The sequence below is a fragment of the Amblyomma mixtum genome, chromosome 1 (assembly GCF_055824585.1).
Source record: "Amblyomma mixtum isolate Tamu chromosome 1, ASM5582458v1, whole genome shotgun sequence".
NCBI classification, from domain to species: domain Eukaryota; kingdom Metazoa; phylum Arthropoda; class Arachnida; order Ixodida; family Ixodidae; genus Amblyomma; species Amblyomma mixtum.
Genome location: NC_143012.1, coordinates 316,848,578 through 316,860,891, shown reverse-complemented (window position 1 = coordinate 316,860,891; position 12,314 = coordinate 316,848,578). Strand labels below are relative to the sequence as shown.

General features: G+C 52.5%; 1 protein-coding gene across 1 annotated transcript in view; it reads left to right on the top strand.

The window, feature by feature from the left end:
• Positions 1–167: 167 nt before the first annotated feature.
• LOC149372572 (uncharacterized) overlaps positions 168–12,314 on the top strand; it is a 65,572-nt gene continuing 53,425 nt past the window's right edge. The window contains exon 1 of the mRNA XM_089567067.1: positions 168–530. The gene's annotated coding sequence lies outside the window, so the exon portion shown is untranslated. The remainder of the gene's footprint in view (positions 531–12,314) is intronic.

Below are 12,314 nucleotides of genomic sequence, written 5' to 3'. Positions count from 1 at the left end.
CTGAGAAAAACTATGGTTGCAGCCACATGGTTGCAGCTGCAAAATGAACCCGACAGCTCCGCCATATATCGTTACGAAAGCAAGCAACAATGAATGCTTTATTTTTTACACAGCTTAGTAGATGGCGCCACTCACTTGCCCGGCGCTTTTGTCGTTGCCTGGAGTAGCGGCTCGACTCGCGAGTGGCGCCTGTGTTGGCCGTGCCGTCGAGCATCTTCGCGTGTGTGTGTGTGTATCCTGAGGACTGTTTTATGTGTTTGCGTGCGTTGGGCGAAGGAAAAAGAAAGAAAAGATACGGGCGCAGTTTCACTGCCAGCTCCTGTCAAATCGTCGGTGTGAGCAGTGACAGAACATCTCCGGATATGGCACGACGGAAAGTGAGCTCGATGCGGCGGTGCCCATCGCAGTGACGTACCGTGCGAATGTGTGCTACATGGCGAAAGCTTACAGCCCTCCGCGACGATACTCTCCGCGCCGACGGCTCCATGCCCCTTCGGGACGTTCCCTATGACCATTCAGCGGTATAAAAAGTAAGTTAGGGCTTCCGTTGGTCTCCTGCAGGATCCCGAATCTTTCGAGTGCCTCACACGCTCCGAGGCTGTCAAACGCGAGCATCTTTGCACAGTAATTAGCGCTGCGGCTGTCTGGGCTGAGACGCTGTTTGCAGCCCATTGTAGTGCACTCCGCTGCAGCTGCTCAATCAAAACGAGATCAACCGTCACCAGTGTCTCCGGTACCGGTCACGAGTGATGGTAACGGCGAGAAAGCTGGGGCTCTAGCCTCTCCTTCGCTGTGTAAACATCAGAGCTTCGTAAAGTTTTTGTGCCTCAGATGTCTGCGCGCGCCGCTTTCATAAGGCATGGGATCTGCTGCTGGCTGCACGGAGACGTATGCGGATCAGACGCCGCGCTTGCTCCGGATGCGCGAAGTCGGTGTTCGGCCTGTGCGCTGCCTGGGATGCACATCGCAGTACTCGTGCAAGTCCGGAAAAGAATTTTGGCGTGGTCGGCTGGGCGCTATCAGATGGGCTGCTCCGATGCGAGCTGCTCAAAGGGCGATAAAAAGCTTGGCAGCCCTGTCGCCGCGCTGGGTTTGGCTCCGAAGTCTACTGACCGCATTCACTGCTGTCATTAAGCTGATCACCGCTTGGCCTGTCAGATATAATTTCGATCGGCTGCCAGTTACGATGCAGTCTGGGTCAGCGTTGCGACGTTTCCTGATAACATATACAGATTTTCAGCTTGGCTTTTCTTGTCATCGCCGAAATGGACAGGTGGTGTTACGCGCACCGTCACCCTCATTACTGATCAAGTATGTTTTAGGAAAGCGTAAAATGTATTCATTTTTCGTGCCGCAGTAAGCTGCAGCTGCATAAGAGACTGCAGGGAAAATTGAACATCGGGGAACCGTCCGTTGCTTGTCAGTTATGAAGAGGAGCATAGGCGGTCGAGGCGGCGAAATTGACCCACTTGGCTCTGGAGGTCGCAGAAAAGTACTCGCCTGTAAAGGCGCTTCGCCTACAAGTGCTGTTTTTTTTTTTCTTTTTTTGCGTAATTTTTTCGCGAGTGTAATCTTTCGCCTTGATCTGCTCTCTCGGCGACCAGAATTGGCGAGTTTGTTTCACGAACCCCGTAGCCATGACGAATACGGAGCAGCTGCTCGGGAATTTAATGATATTAAATAATTCCTGTGCCGTTTGGAGACAGGTAACTGGGAAATCAATCGTGACTGGCGTGCGTCTGTGGTGGTCATTTATTAAACTTTCCACATCCTGAGGAAAATGAACGGGCGCGCTAAGTTTTGCGTAATTCTTTCCGGGCGGTCAGTCGGTACTGGCCGGCCGTCCAGCTATTGATTGCCCTGTCTGGTTCATAACGGCGGTGAAAGAGAGGTGGATGATTCACGCGACAGCAGTTTTACGTGGCCTAAATTGGACACACGCTGAAAGCGTGAACGCTCTGCTCTGTTTAGCACAGCTTTTGAACCATGGTGCGCGCCATGCGAGCTGGTAAGTCGCTCTTTCCGCTGTAAGCCCCTTGATGGCCTCAAGCTCTAAACGGTTTCAAGGTCACTCCTGTAAAGCTCTTTGTGCAGTGATTCTAGAGCAGTGTCTTCATTTCTTGCAATCTTTAGTCCTTAAAGTACAGTGCGTAGAATACCTACCATTAAAAAAAAAAAGAAATCTTGACAGCCGCAAGTCTCCTTTGGAGATATCGGCTAGGGTGCATCGTGAGTTTAGCGAGGAATTATTATTGCACCGATGTCCACCATTCCGTTTCGAACGTGGGGAAAAACGCTTCTCATTTGTTGTGACCATTGCAGACCGCGAGTAAACCTCGGCATGACGATCATAAAATTAAGTTCTCCAATGGAGAACACATGCTATTTATTTGTAGTCTTTTCTTTATTTGTTGCTTTTTGTTTTAGTGAGTGGCTTATTGGCCTCATTTCACGGGAGATACCAACTGGCTCTCCGCTCCTGACCCGCGACCTTTTCTTCGTCTGACCTTTTGTTGTTTTACTGTCCGCCTGAATTCAGGATTACTTTTGGCACTGTACATACTGTACCAGCGCGGAGTGCGCCGTGATCAGATTTCAAAGCCGCCGGAGATGGGGAGTCTGCTCCTGGCTCTTCTGCCGCCCCGTATCCCCTCCCTCCCCGTCCTCTTTTATTCCTCCTGCTGCTGCTGCTGGCGGCGACGTTATGTAAAAGCCTCGGAAAAGCGGCGGCAGCGCAAGAAGCGGATCTGCGCGCATGAGGTTAGCTCGGCGACCTTGAAGGGGACGCGTTCTCGCTTCGCTTGTCCAAGGCGAAGGAAGCTGTGTGTGTCTCAGCCGCAGCGTTGCGACAAGCGGACGACGCCGCAGCAGCAGCCGGGTTCCCCTCGCACCTCCGGATGTGTGTGCGGAAGTGTTAGCGGGCTCATTACAGATGCTGGTCGCGGCCGTCAAAGCTCTCTCTCTCTCTCTCTCTCTCTCTCTCTCTCTCTCTCACCTCTCCCTCCCAGCACTGGCGGCCGTGGAGAGAGGATGCGCTACAAGAAAAGGCGGGAAGGGGGAAGCACGCATTCAATCTGCCGCAATTAATGACCCTGAAACGCAGTTCCGCGCCGCTCGCTTTTTATTCCTTGCCGCCGCAACCCCTCACCCCCCGCTACCCTGCTTTCGCTTCTGAGGCACTCGCAACGTTCCTTCGATGACGGGAAGGGGGGGGGTGTTGATGGCGAAAGAGGGCGCCGAGTGAGAAAGTGCAGACGACATACTCCAGCGTCTTAATTATGAGAACGATCGGCTGTACTGTTGCAGGACGTGTACGTAGGCGGAGCTAAATCGCCCCACTTCTTTTTCGGAGGCGCGTTTTTCGACGGCGGAAAATTTGTTCCGAACTTCCCACGATTTCAAAAGTGGGGACCGGCGATTTGCGGCGGAAGTGGGACAGAAATGGGTGTAACCATAGGTGGTTGTGTGGTGGGCGGGGTGGCTTGCGTGCATTGTTTGTGTGCATTGTCATCAAGGAACTATTCTTGCGGGTTCTGATAGTTTGTCTGACCTTAGTCACTGACTGCTGTTTTTCGTTTCCGCATAGTGTTTGCAGAAAGACGTTTACTGAATGAATAAGAGACGAATTAGTTAGCTGACGTGTAATAAATCGCGCTGTTCACGCTTGATTTCCTGAAGGTTGAAGTGGTGCTTCAGGAGCGATATGGTTGGCACTTGTGGCCGTTCGTCGAGTGCTGCAAATGGCGTGCGTACCGTTGGCTCAGCGCAGATAAGCACCCTTTGCTGTGTTTCTTGAAGTGCTCAAAAATATGGAGCGCACCTGCAAATGCGCGTCGTGGAACATTTTGGACAAAATGGGCGACTGCCCCATGCCTGGCATCGAATTCTTTTGTGCGTCCTTGAAAGACACCAGTGCTCTCCAACAGCCCTCGTCAAGCACCATTAGACTTGGACGGAATCTCCAAGGCCGCGCTAAGGGCCACTGAGCTTCAGAGATTCTGAGGTGCCAGATTCAGTGTCCTGTAGTCGTGAACGGTAATGGGCTACATATGGATGTGCGGCAGATTCTTCGACAGTCACTCTTCCATGATGAGACCCACCGTCAGATCGTGCTCTTGACAAAGGCCACCCAAGTGTCGATGGCGCCTGTGGGACTGCTTCCACTCGGGGAGCCTCGGTGGCCAAGGAAAGCGGAAGCGTGCCGATGGCCTTTTCCATCGTCGTCGAAGACTGTCCACCCTGACTAATAAGCTCTCTGGCTGGGTTTCGTCTTTGCCAGGAAGGCAGTAGAATTCATTGTCACAGCAGTTTTCAGCGATGAAGGTTTGAGGGCCGGACGCGTTTCAAAAGTTCATATCGCGTCGACCGTCCCTTCTCTTTTGTGCGTGCGCCGGGCGTGTGCGTGCGTGCGTGCGTGCTTGCATATTATCGCACTGTGTGGAGAGGGAGAGAGAGGAACGGTGGCATTTCCTGTCGGCTGTGCATCCAGGGAGAGGCGTTCTTTGACTGCACGCTGAAGCGGCTAGTTCTTGTTCGTTGAGGGGTTGCACAACGAAGATGACATACAATACCAACTCGTTCTCTGCGGCCGCATTTCGATGGAGGCGCACAGGGCGCCCGCTTGCCGCGCGATATCAGCGCACGTTAAAGATCCCCAGGGGGTCAAAATTGTTCCGGAGCCCTCCACTACGGCACTTCATTTCCTCTTTCTTTTTAATTTCTTTCTTTCACTCACGGTGCGGTTGAGGTGTCCGCCAAGAAGTGTTTCTGCGCCTTTCGTCTTCACCGATCGACGTATCTTCACGTGCTGCCGGGCCGGCCACGTCACACTAACCAGTCAGGCACTAACCAGTCAGACATTGCTCTAAGTGTGCTCCGAGAAGTGAGGTAGTTTCTGCGCCTTTCATTTCTTCAGAAAACAATTTTTTTTTTCAAGGACAGTTGCCATGGCATCAGGGGTTGCTCACTGCCGTTCGAGGATTCTTTGCTTCTGCAGTTGATTCCCAGCAGTGGGGATAGATGTGGTTTTCTGTTTGTGCTTTTGAACCCGCGGGTATTTATTTGGAGTAACCATAAACAGACCCGTTCCGTGAGCTCGTCTTCCACGCATTGGCGAGCCTTTGGTGACGGTCGGTGACCTCTAACAGCTGTTCGACCTCGGAGCCGCGTGGCGCCTGAGCTTCATTATCTGGTCTGGACGGAGGAAAGAGCCCGTCGCGATAAGATTACTTCCTGGACGGGCCTCGCTGAGTGACATCACGATTCTTATCGCTCGCTCCGGCGTGGGCTTGGCGCGGGGTGTCAGCGTCATCGACGCGTTGCGGATACGAATCCATGCCGGTTTGCTCGCCATTGTTTTCGCGTATCTCCCGCCGTTTTATTTTTGTCGTTTGCTTCTTTTGTTATTTTATCTTCGCTGTGCTTTCATTAGCCTGATATTATTTAGCAGTCCCGCGGAATTTATAGAGGCCGATGCCTGATTGGGGCTGCGTAAAAAAGTTGCCTTCACCGTTGCCTGGTCTAAGAATTTGCCGGATTTAGCCGCGGACCCGTAAGAACACCGGTAATCGTCGGTTTCTGACTTCCTCTTTTGATTTTCCAAAACGTTAAATTTTTGCGTGGTCTTCGTGAATTGTATCCTTCGGCCACGCATCCGTTATCATTTTTGTGACGCATATACACGGATGCTTTTATCGATTCGCTTTACTCTTACGTGCTGCTGAACGAAGCGATGATACGACGGTGAGACGTTTGTCGCGTTCCGAGCCGCGGCTCTAATCTTCAAGTACCGTCGCCGTAAGCGGGCTGACGAACGGGCTGCGTGCATTTCCCTGGCTCTGTCACGCATGAATCAGCGAACGAGTTGTCCGTTTACCTACTTATTGGGCTTGCTGTTCGCAAGAATGAAGTTACCCCGTAGAAGCGGCGCCGTGCAGTGTCTTATCCCGCGTGGCTTTGCTGTGTGGTTCGTGCTTCGGCGTTCCACAGGTTTCGAGGAGCGAAAATCAGAGACACAAGCGAACTTCGTGAGATCTCGCCTGCGTAGGCGATGCGGTCGAAATCGTATGAGTGAGTGATCGAGACGGCGTAAATTGTCGGACCCGTGGGGTGTAGCGTATCCTCGGCGCAGCGGACGGTTGGGCCATGAAGGAGCGCAGGTGAGTCTGCCCCGATTGAAGTGATATCGACAGCACGACGTATTGATTGATTCGTCGAAATTCTGCGTAGCTGTGGCCTGCTTTGGGAATTCGGGGCTGCGGTGGAAGAGTTAAGCTGATCTGAAGCTGTCATTGCTTGTTGCACCTCTGTATGGTTCATGAGTTCGTCGGCGTTTCGGAAATGGGTGGCACGCTCTCCCGCGAGCTGTCGCTCGCTTGGTTCGTTTGGTTTCCGGCCGCTTGCATGCAGTACTATTTCTTAGATGGCCTGCATCTCTGGCTTCGTTGTGACGGGCTAGCCGTATCTGTCGAGTGACTGCCGTGACCGCGTATACAAAGCTGTTGCCATGGCTGCGTTGGCCTGGACACAGCCATGGTCTCCGTCCGTGTGGTCCACAGACATTCCGCTATAGTCTTAACTTGAGAAACAAGGCCGCTAGGTTCCTCGTGCCTAGCACTAGATGGGCCGCCGCGGTGGCTCAGTGGTTATAGTGTTCGGCTGCTGACCCGAAAGACGCGGATTCGATCCCGGCCACGGCGATCGAATTTCGATGGAGGCGAAATTCCAGAGGCCCATGTACTGTGCGATGTCAGTGCACGTGAAAGAACCCCAGGTGGTCGAAATTTCCGGAGCCCTTCACTATGTCGTCTCTCATAGCCTGAGTCGCTTCGGGACGTTAAACCCCATAAACCAAACCAACCAACCAGGTGGCGTCGTGACGTCCGCCGCACTAGGGTGTCTCGATGCCAGCGCTGGCACCCTACGCCGCACTGGGGGACTTTACGCCGCACTCTGCACAACCATCATCATTATCGTCTTCACCACTGCCTAAGCATTACCACCTCACGGCGTGTAGGGAGCCTAAGAAAAAAAGAAAGTCTGTTTTTTACCACCTCACGGCGCGTAGGGAGCCTAAGAAAAAAAGAAAGTCTGTTTTTAGCGTACAGTAGCCATCGTTAGGGGATCGAAGTGACGATGGTTTACATAAGCTTTAGACGGATATGTTCAGTCGCGCTCAGTATGAACTGCAACGCACTGGCGACGATCGTGGTGCGGTTTGCTTGCGCTTTATGGCAGCCGAGAGAGAGAAGAAACGTTTATTTGTAAAAAGAATGCATTGCAGCACAGCCCTACCACCCTTTCGAGTGGAAAGCGTTTCGGCACGAACAAGAACATATTCGAACGCTTTCTTTGTTGCTTCATGTGCTACTATTGAGAAATGATTTTGTTCGCGCTGAAATTTTGTTTGGATAATTGATCGGTCGGCTCTACGGAAGCGAATACCTTTCAAAACGTTTTCGCCGTCACTGGTCTCGGCTGCTGCTACGTGGAGAAACATCTGGGGTGTTGCTAGTTATACGCGGCGCGACTGTATTCAGTTTGCAGGAGTCCTCGTTTTTCAAGCTAGCTGTCTGTGTGCGTCTGCAGCCCTGTTGTTGCGGCAGTGAGCAGCGCTTGGCGTGGCCTTCTTTCTGCAGCCGACTGCCCACTCTGATTACTCAGCGCCAGTAGCGTTGTGCGCTGCTGTGTTTTTGTTTCTGGTTGCGAAAGCTAAAGTGAGATGCGAATAGACCGCTCAGCGCACCTCCGCCCCTGCGTGAGCCTGAAATTGTGTGTGCCCATTCCGACGTACACAAAAATGTGAAACGCCTCAGTGGGTAACTTTCTGTGCACGCTTTTGTTTGTGGTAAGGGGGTAGGGGGTCCACAGGCAGCTGCTGGCAATCCAAAGGCCGCGCAATCAGTCGGCACTGACGGAGATGGGCGGCCTTTTCTGCGCTGCACCCAACTAAGCTGAGACGCTCCTGCAAGCGTCGTGGGCGCGGACGACCGTCGTCTGCTCGTTTTACGCTGACTCCCTCCCCTCTTTCTTTTGACTCTTATGGCAGGAATAAGGGGAAGAAACCAGACAATGTAAGGGCAGTTTGTCGGTGGCATGTGTGCTGCACAAAAGTGGTACCATTTTGAGGGGAGGCGTTTTTTGGTCCATGTTTGGTGCTGCAGTAGGCGTCACCGCCATCAGTGGAATGCTTTTGCGAATTCACCTGTATGTATTGCTGTGAGCAGTCGCAAAAGGAAAATATATATATATATATATATATATATATATATATATATATATATATATATATATATTCTAGAGTGAAACTTAATCGCGATTGTCCGGGTTACAAAAGTGTACCCGACCATGTAGCAGTCAACCTATGTATGTGTATGTACCCCGCACTTCGCGTTCGGTAATTTTGGTAAAATGGGTCGAGTTATGCGAGCCTAAATGTGGCAGTTGTCCTTGTCCGGTCCTCCTTTATGGCGAGAGTCGTCTCAGCGGCGCCGTCGGGCCTTGTTCCCTCCGACGAATCGAGCGCAGCATCCTTTAGAGCGCTCGCCGCTGCCCGGCTGCAGCTGCTTGTCCGCCTCGTTGTTCAGTTGTCTCCCTGCGCATCAGCGCGCGCAGTGTTGAAACGCCGAGAGCCCTGCGTGGCACGCGTGTCGCAACACGCGCGATGAAACGCCGTTTCGGGGGTGTCTGCTCGCTGGGATCATTGTCGTGCTCTGAACAACTGGCGCCTCGTGATGGCTAAGGTCCTTAGCGGTACTGCTGTTCGGGTGTCGAGGATTCCCTCCTCCGATGACGGTCGCCGACGCAGCCTGCCGCCGCAGCCGTGACACTCTTCACCCCCCGCGGTGACTCAGTGGCTGTGGCGTTCGGCAGCCGAGCGTCGAGGTCGCGGAGGTCACGGGGTCGGATCCCGCCCGCGTCGGCCGCGTTTTGATGGAGGTGAAATGCAAGGCGCCCGTGTACTGTGCAGTGTCAGTGCACGTTGTAAGGAACTCCCAGGTGGTCGAAATTAATCAGGAGCCCTACAGAACTGCTTACTTCATCCTTCCCTGACGGCGTGCTTGAGGCGCCCACCTAAAGTGATAGCGTTACTGCACCCTTCTTTTCCCAGTGAAAGGCTTCCCATGTCCGTTTGCACTTATTTCACGCGATGTAACTGAAGGAAGGACGAAGCTCGGCTTGGCAGTGGCAAAACACAAAGGTGTGACAAGTTTGAATCCGAACGCGTTTGCCGAAACTGAAGTCTGTGGTTATGCGCGACGGGTTTCGTCTATACGCTGCTTTTTGTAGCTGCTTTTTCTCCGGCTAGCTGCATCCTCCACCAATCTAGCCGTGACTATACTATAGCTGTTCTAAACAGCCCACCGTCAGCCTGTTGTAGTATGTCACCTTGGTGTGGGTGCGGTGGGCTCGTCTTCAGTCGTACTGTGCAGCTCATTCCAAAGGGTTAAGTTTGAAGGAGCGTCGACAGAATTGTCCCTGCCATGACGATCGTGTTTTGTTTGCCGCACAAAAATATACGTAAAAATTTGCATCCCTGTGGGAGATCTTTTTGTTTTTGTTTTTGTTTTTCTAGACAGTCTTTGGAAGAAGTGATAGAGGTATTAGGGCCATTCTCGTGCTGACGCCGAGGCTCGGCTGGCACATAGTGATGGTGCTTTCATTGAGATAGCCTTTTCTAGATCAGACATTGGAGCCTTGTTGGCGCATTTAATGCAGGCCGCAATGCAGTCGCACTGGAATGATTCGAACCACCAACAGGACCGCGTCTCTAAGCTTGACACTTCTCTAGATTTCATCTGCCTATGGTGGTGCGGCGTCATGGGACTTTACTCCACCGGTTACGGCTTGGCGTTGCCTACACCAAACACTATCTTCACAAGATCGGCATCGAAAGTAACCCAAATTGCGTACAGTGCCGCACTCCAGAGACTATTGGATAGGATAGGATAGGAAAACTTTTATTGACCAACAGAAAGAGGGTAGCCAGAGGGCTACCCGCCTAGACGACGGCCGAAAGGTCCTGACTCTCGGCGGCGGCTTCGGCCAGTCGGACGAGTTGTAACTGACACCTTCTTTGCGAGTGCCCGAACTATACTGCTGAAAGAAGAACATTGGAGGCGACCGTGAAACAACTGGACTCTCGCCCTCTCTCCGAGGAAACTCTTCTGGGCGCCAGGGCGAGACGTTCTGATTGGGAGCGTGTGACAAAGACCGTGCTCAACTTTTTGTGTGAAACAGGCCTGGGTACTAGTCTGTGACCGCCTGTGCACTACCTACATGGTTAAAGACGTGTCGGTGTTTGTGTTGCAGACACCAGTTTTATGTGCGTCTACTCACCGCGATGCGAGTGCTAGCCAGTGTTTGTGTGTGTGTGTCGACATCACCCGTTAAACTCATTGTATTATGCCATCATCAACCTTCATTCGCACTTTCCCTTTCCTCCCCTTCCCTTTCCCCTGTGTGAAGTAGCAGGCCAGGGACATGTTACCACCGGCCGACCTCTCCACCTTTTTCCTCATTAAAATTCCTTTCTCTATCTCTCCGTGTCCATCGTGGTGCGCAGTGCTCGACGCACCGCTCTTCGCGGATTCTTCTGCGGCGCCACCGTCCCGAGCGCCGTCGTTCATCGGGTCCCCGCTATCGAGAAAAGGAGAGCGTGCCGGCTGCACCCTAGCCGCCGTCGTTCGGCGCGCGCTACGCTAGGGGATTGGCGGGGCAACCTGATACGCCGCTGGGAGCGGGCGTGGGATCTTTGTCGTTTCCCGGTCTTCGTTTGTCAACCTGTTGCGCAAAACCCTGAAGAGGAATGGGTGCGGGAGGCACGCACGGGGGAGCTTGCGGACGCATATAAAGAATCCCCTCCATGGGGCACCGAGGGGCCTGTCACGTGCACAACTTAGCACGTGTGTTTACGCTGAGGCAGGCGACGGAAGAAATTGGTTTTATTTTTGGGCTTTCTAAACTGGTCGTCGAAACTGTAGCTGCTGTAAATCGGGGGACCTGCGCCTATTGCCAAGCTTTGGATGAACATCTTTTCGTCCAGGGAACCACTCCAGCGTTATGTATACGTCTGGAAGAAGTGAAATTAGTTGAAATGCGCAGTAAATGACTCGCCAATCACCTCACCCGTGCCGTGAGGAAAAGGATGGAGGGAGGGAAAGTTCCAGCATATAACTGAAAAGAAAAAGTTAACGTCCACGTAGCTGGAAGCTAACATTTGCATGAAATTGCTGAAATTGATTGATTGATTGATTGATTGATTAATTGATTGATCGATCGATCTATTGATTGATTTCGCCATTCATTATGCTCACCCATTGCACTGTCATCGCTGTAGGCAAGTGCGGGGCTTTTTGTTTTATCTTTCGATACGCACCTCATACTTCACGGGCAACGTTATCATATTGCCACTCCGGCTTTGGTGTGATATGGAAACAATATACAGGTTTATCGTTTATGGGGGTTTAACGTCCCAAAGCGACTCGGGCTATGAGGGACGCCGTAGTGAAGGGCTCCGGAAATTGCGACCACCTGAGGTTCTTTAACAACAAAAAAGCATCATGATGGGCTCGTGGGCGTGGCATAATCGCGCGGCTATAATTGAAGCGGAGAGGTTTTCAGTTCGGTTCCGGGCTGTACCAAGGGTGTGAATGTTTCTTCTTTGTTATTCGGCTGCGCTGAAAAATTTTTGGTTTGGCCGAAACACAGCGTGCACGAACAGCACGCTAGGCTTGGCGGCTGCTTGTAGTAGTAGTAGTTAAAACATCTTTATTGACTCGAAATGAAGTACCCCCTGGTGGTGTCCGTAGTCCGGGACCTCACATGTTGCGTCCACTGCCACCGCACGTTCTACCAGCCATTGCTGGCCAATGTGGCCCTGGGGTCGGTCAGCCGCTCCTCCCAGGAGGTGCTGGTTGGTTGAAGGGTGGACGGGGGGATCAGGAATAGCATTGCCCCACCATATGGCAGAGGGAGGGATGTTCTCCACAGCGAGGACACCTCGGTGGGTCCCTGGGCTTTCCTTGCTAGCTCTGCTACGTGGCGACAAGAGCTAAAGGCTCTCGTCGTCTGTTCTTTTTCTTCATTTATTTCTTGGGCGCCCACCGGGGCCAGCCACATTTTGAGCGCGTGTCACTAACGCGAAAGCATTGTCTTCCTCTCCTATCTGCTAGCCCTTGCTCTAGCTGCTGACACTGCCTCCGCAACCGGTTTTGAGGCTCGCTCCGGGACAAGTGTACGCTGTTGGGAAGCGAAGATTTGAGAATGATGTCAGAGTTGTTCCTTTTTAGAAGTGCTTTTGCTACGCTCATGTG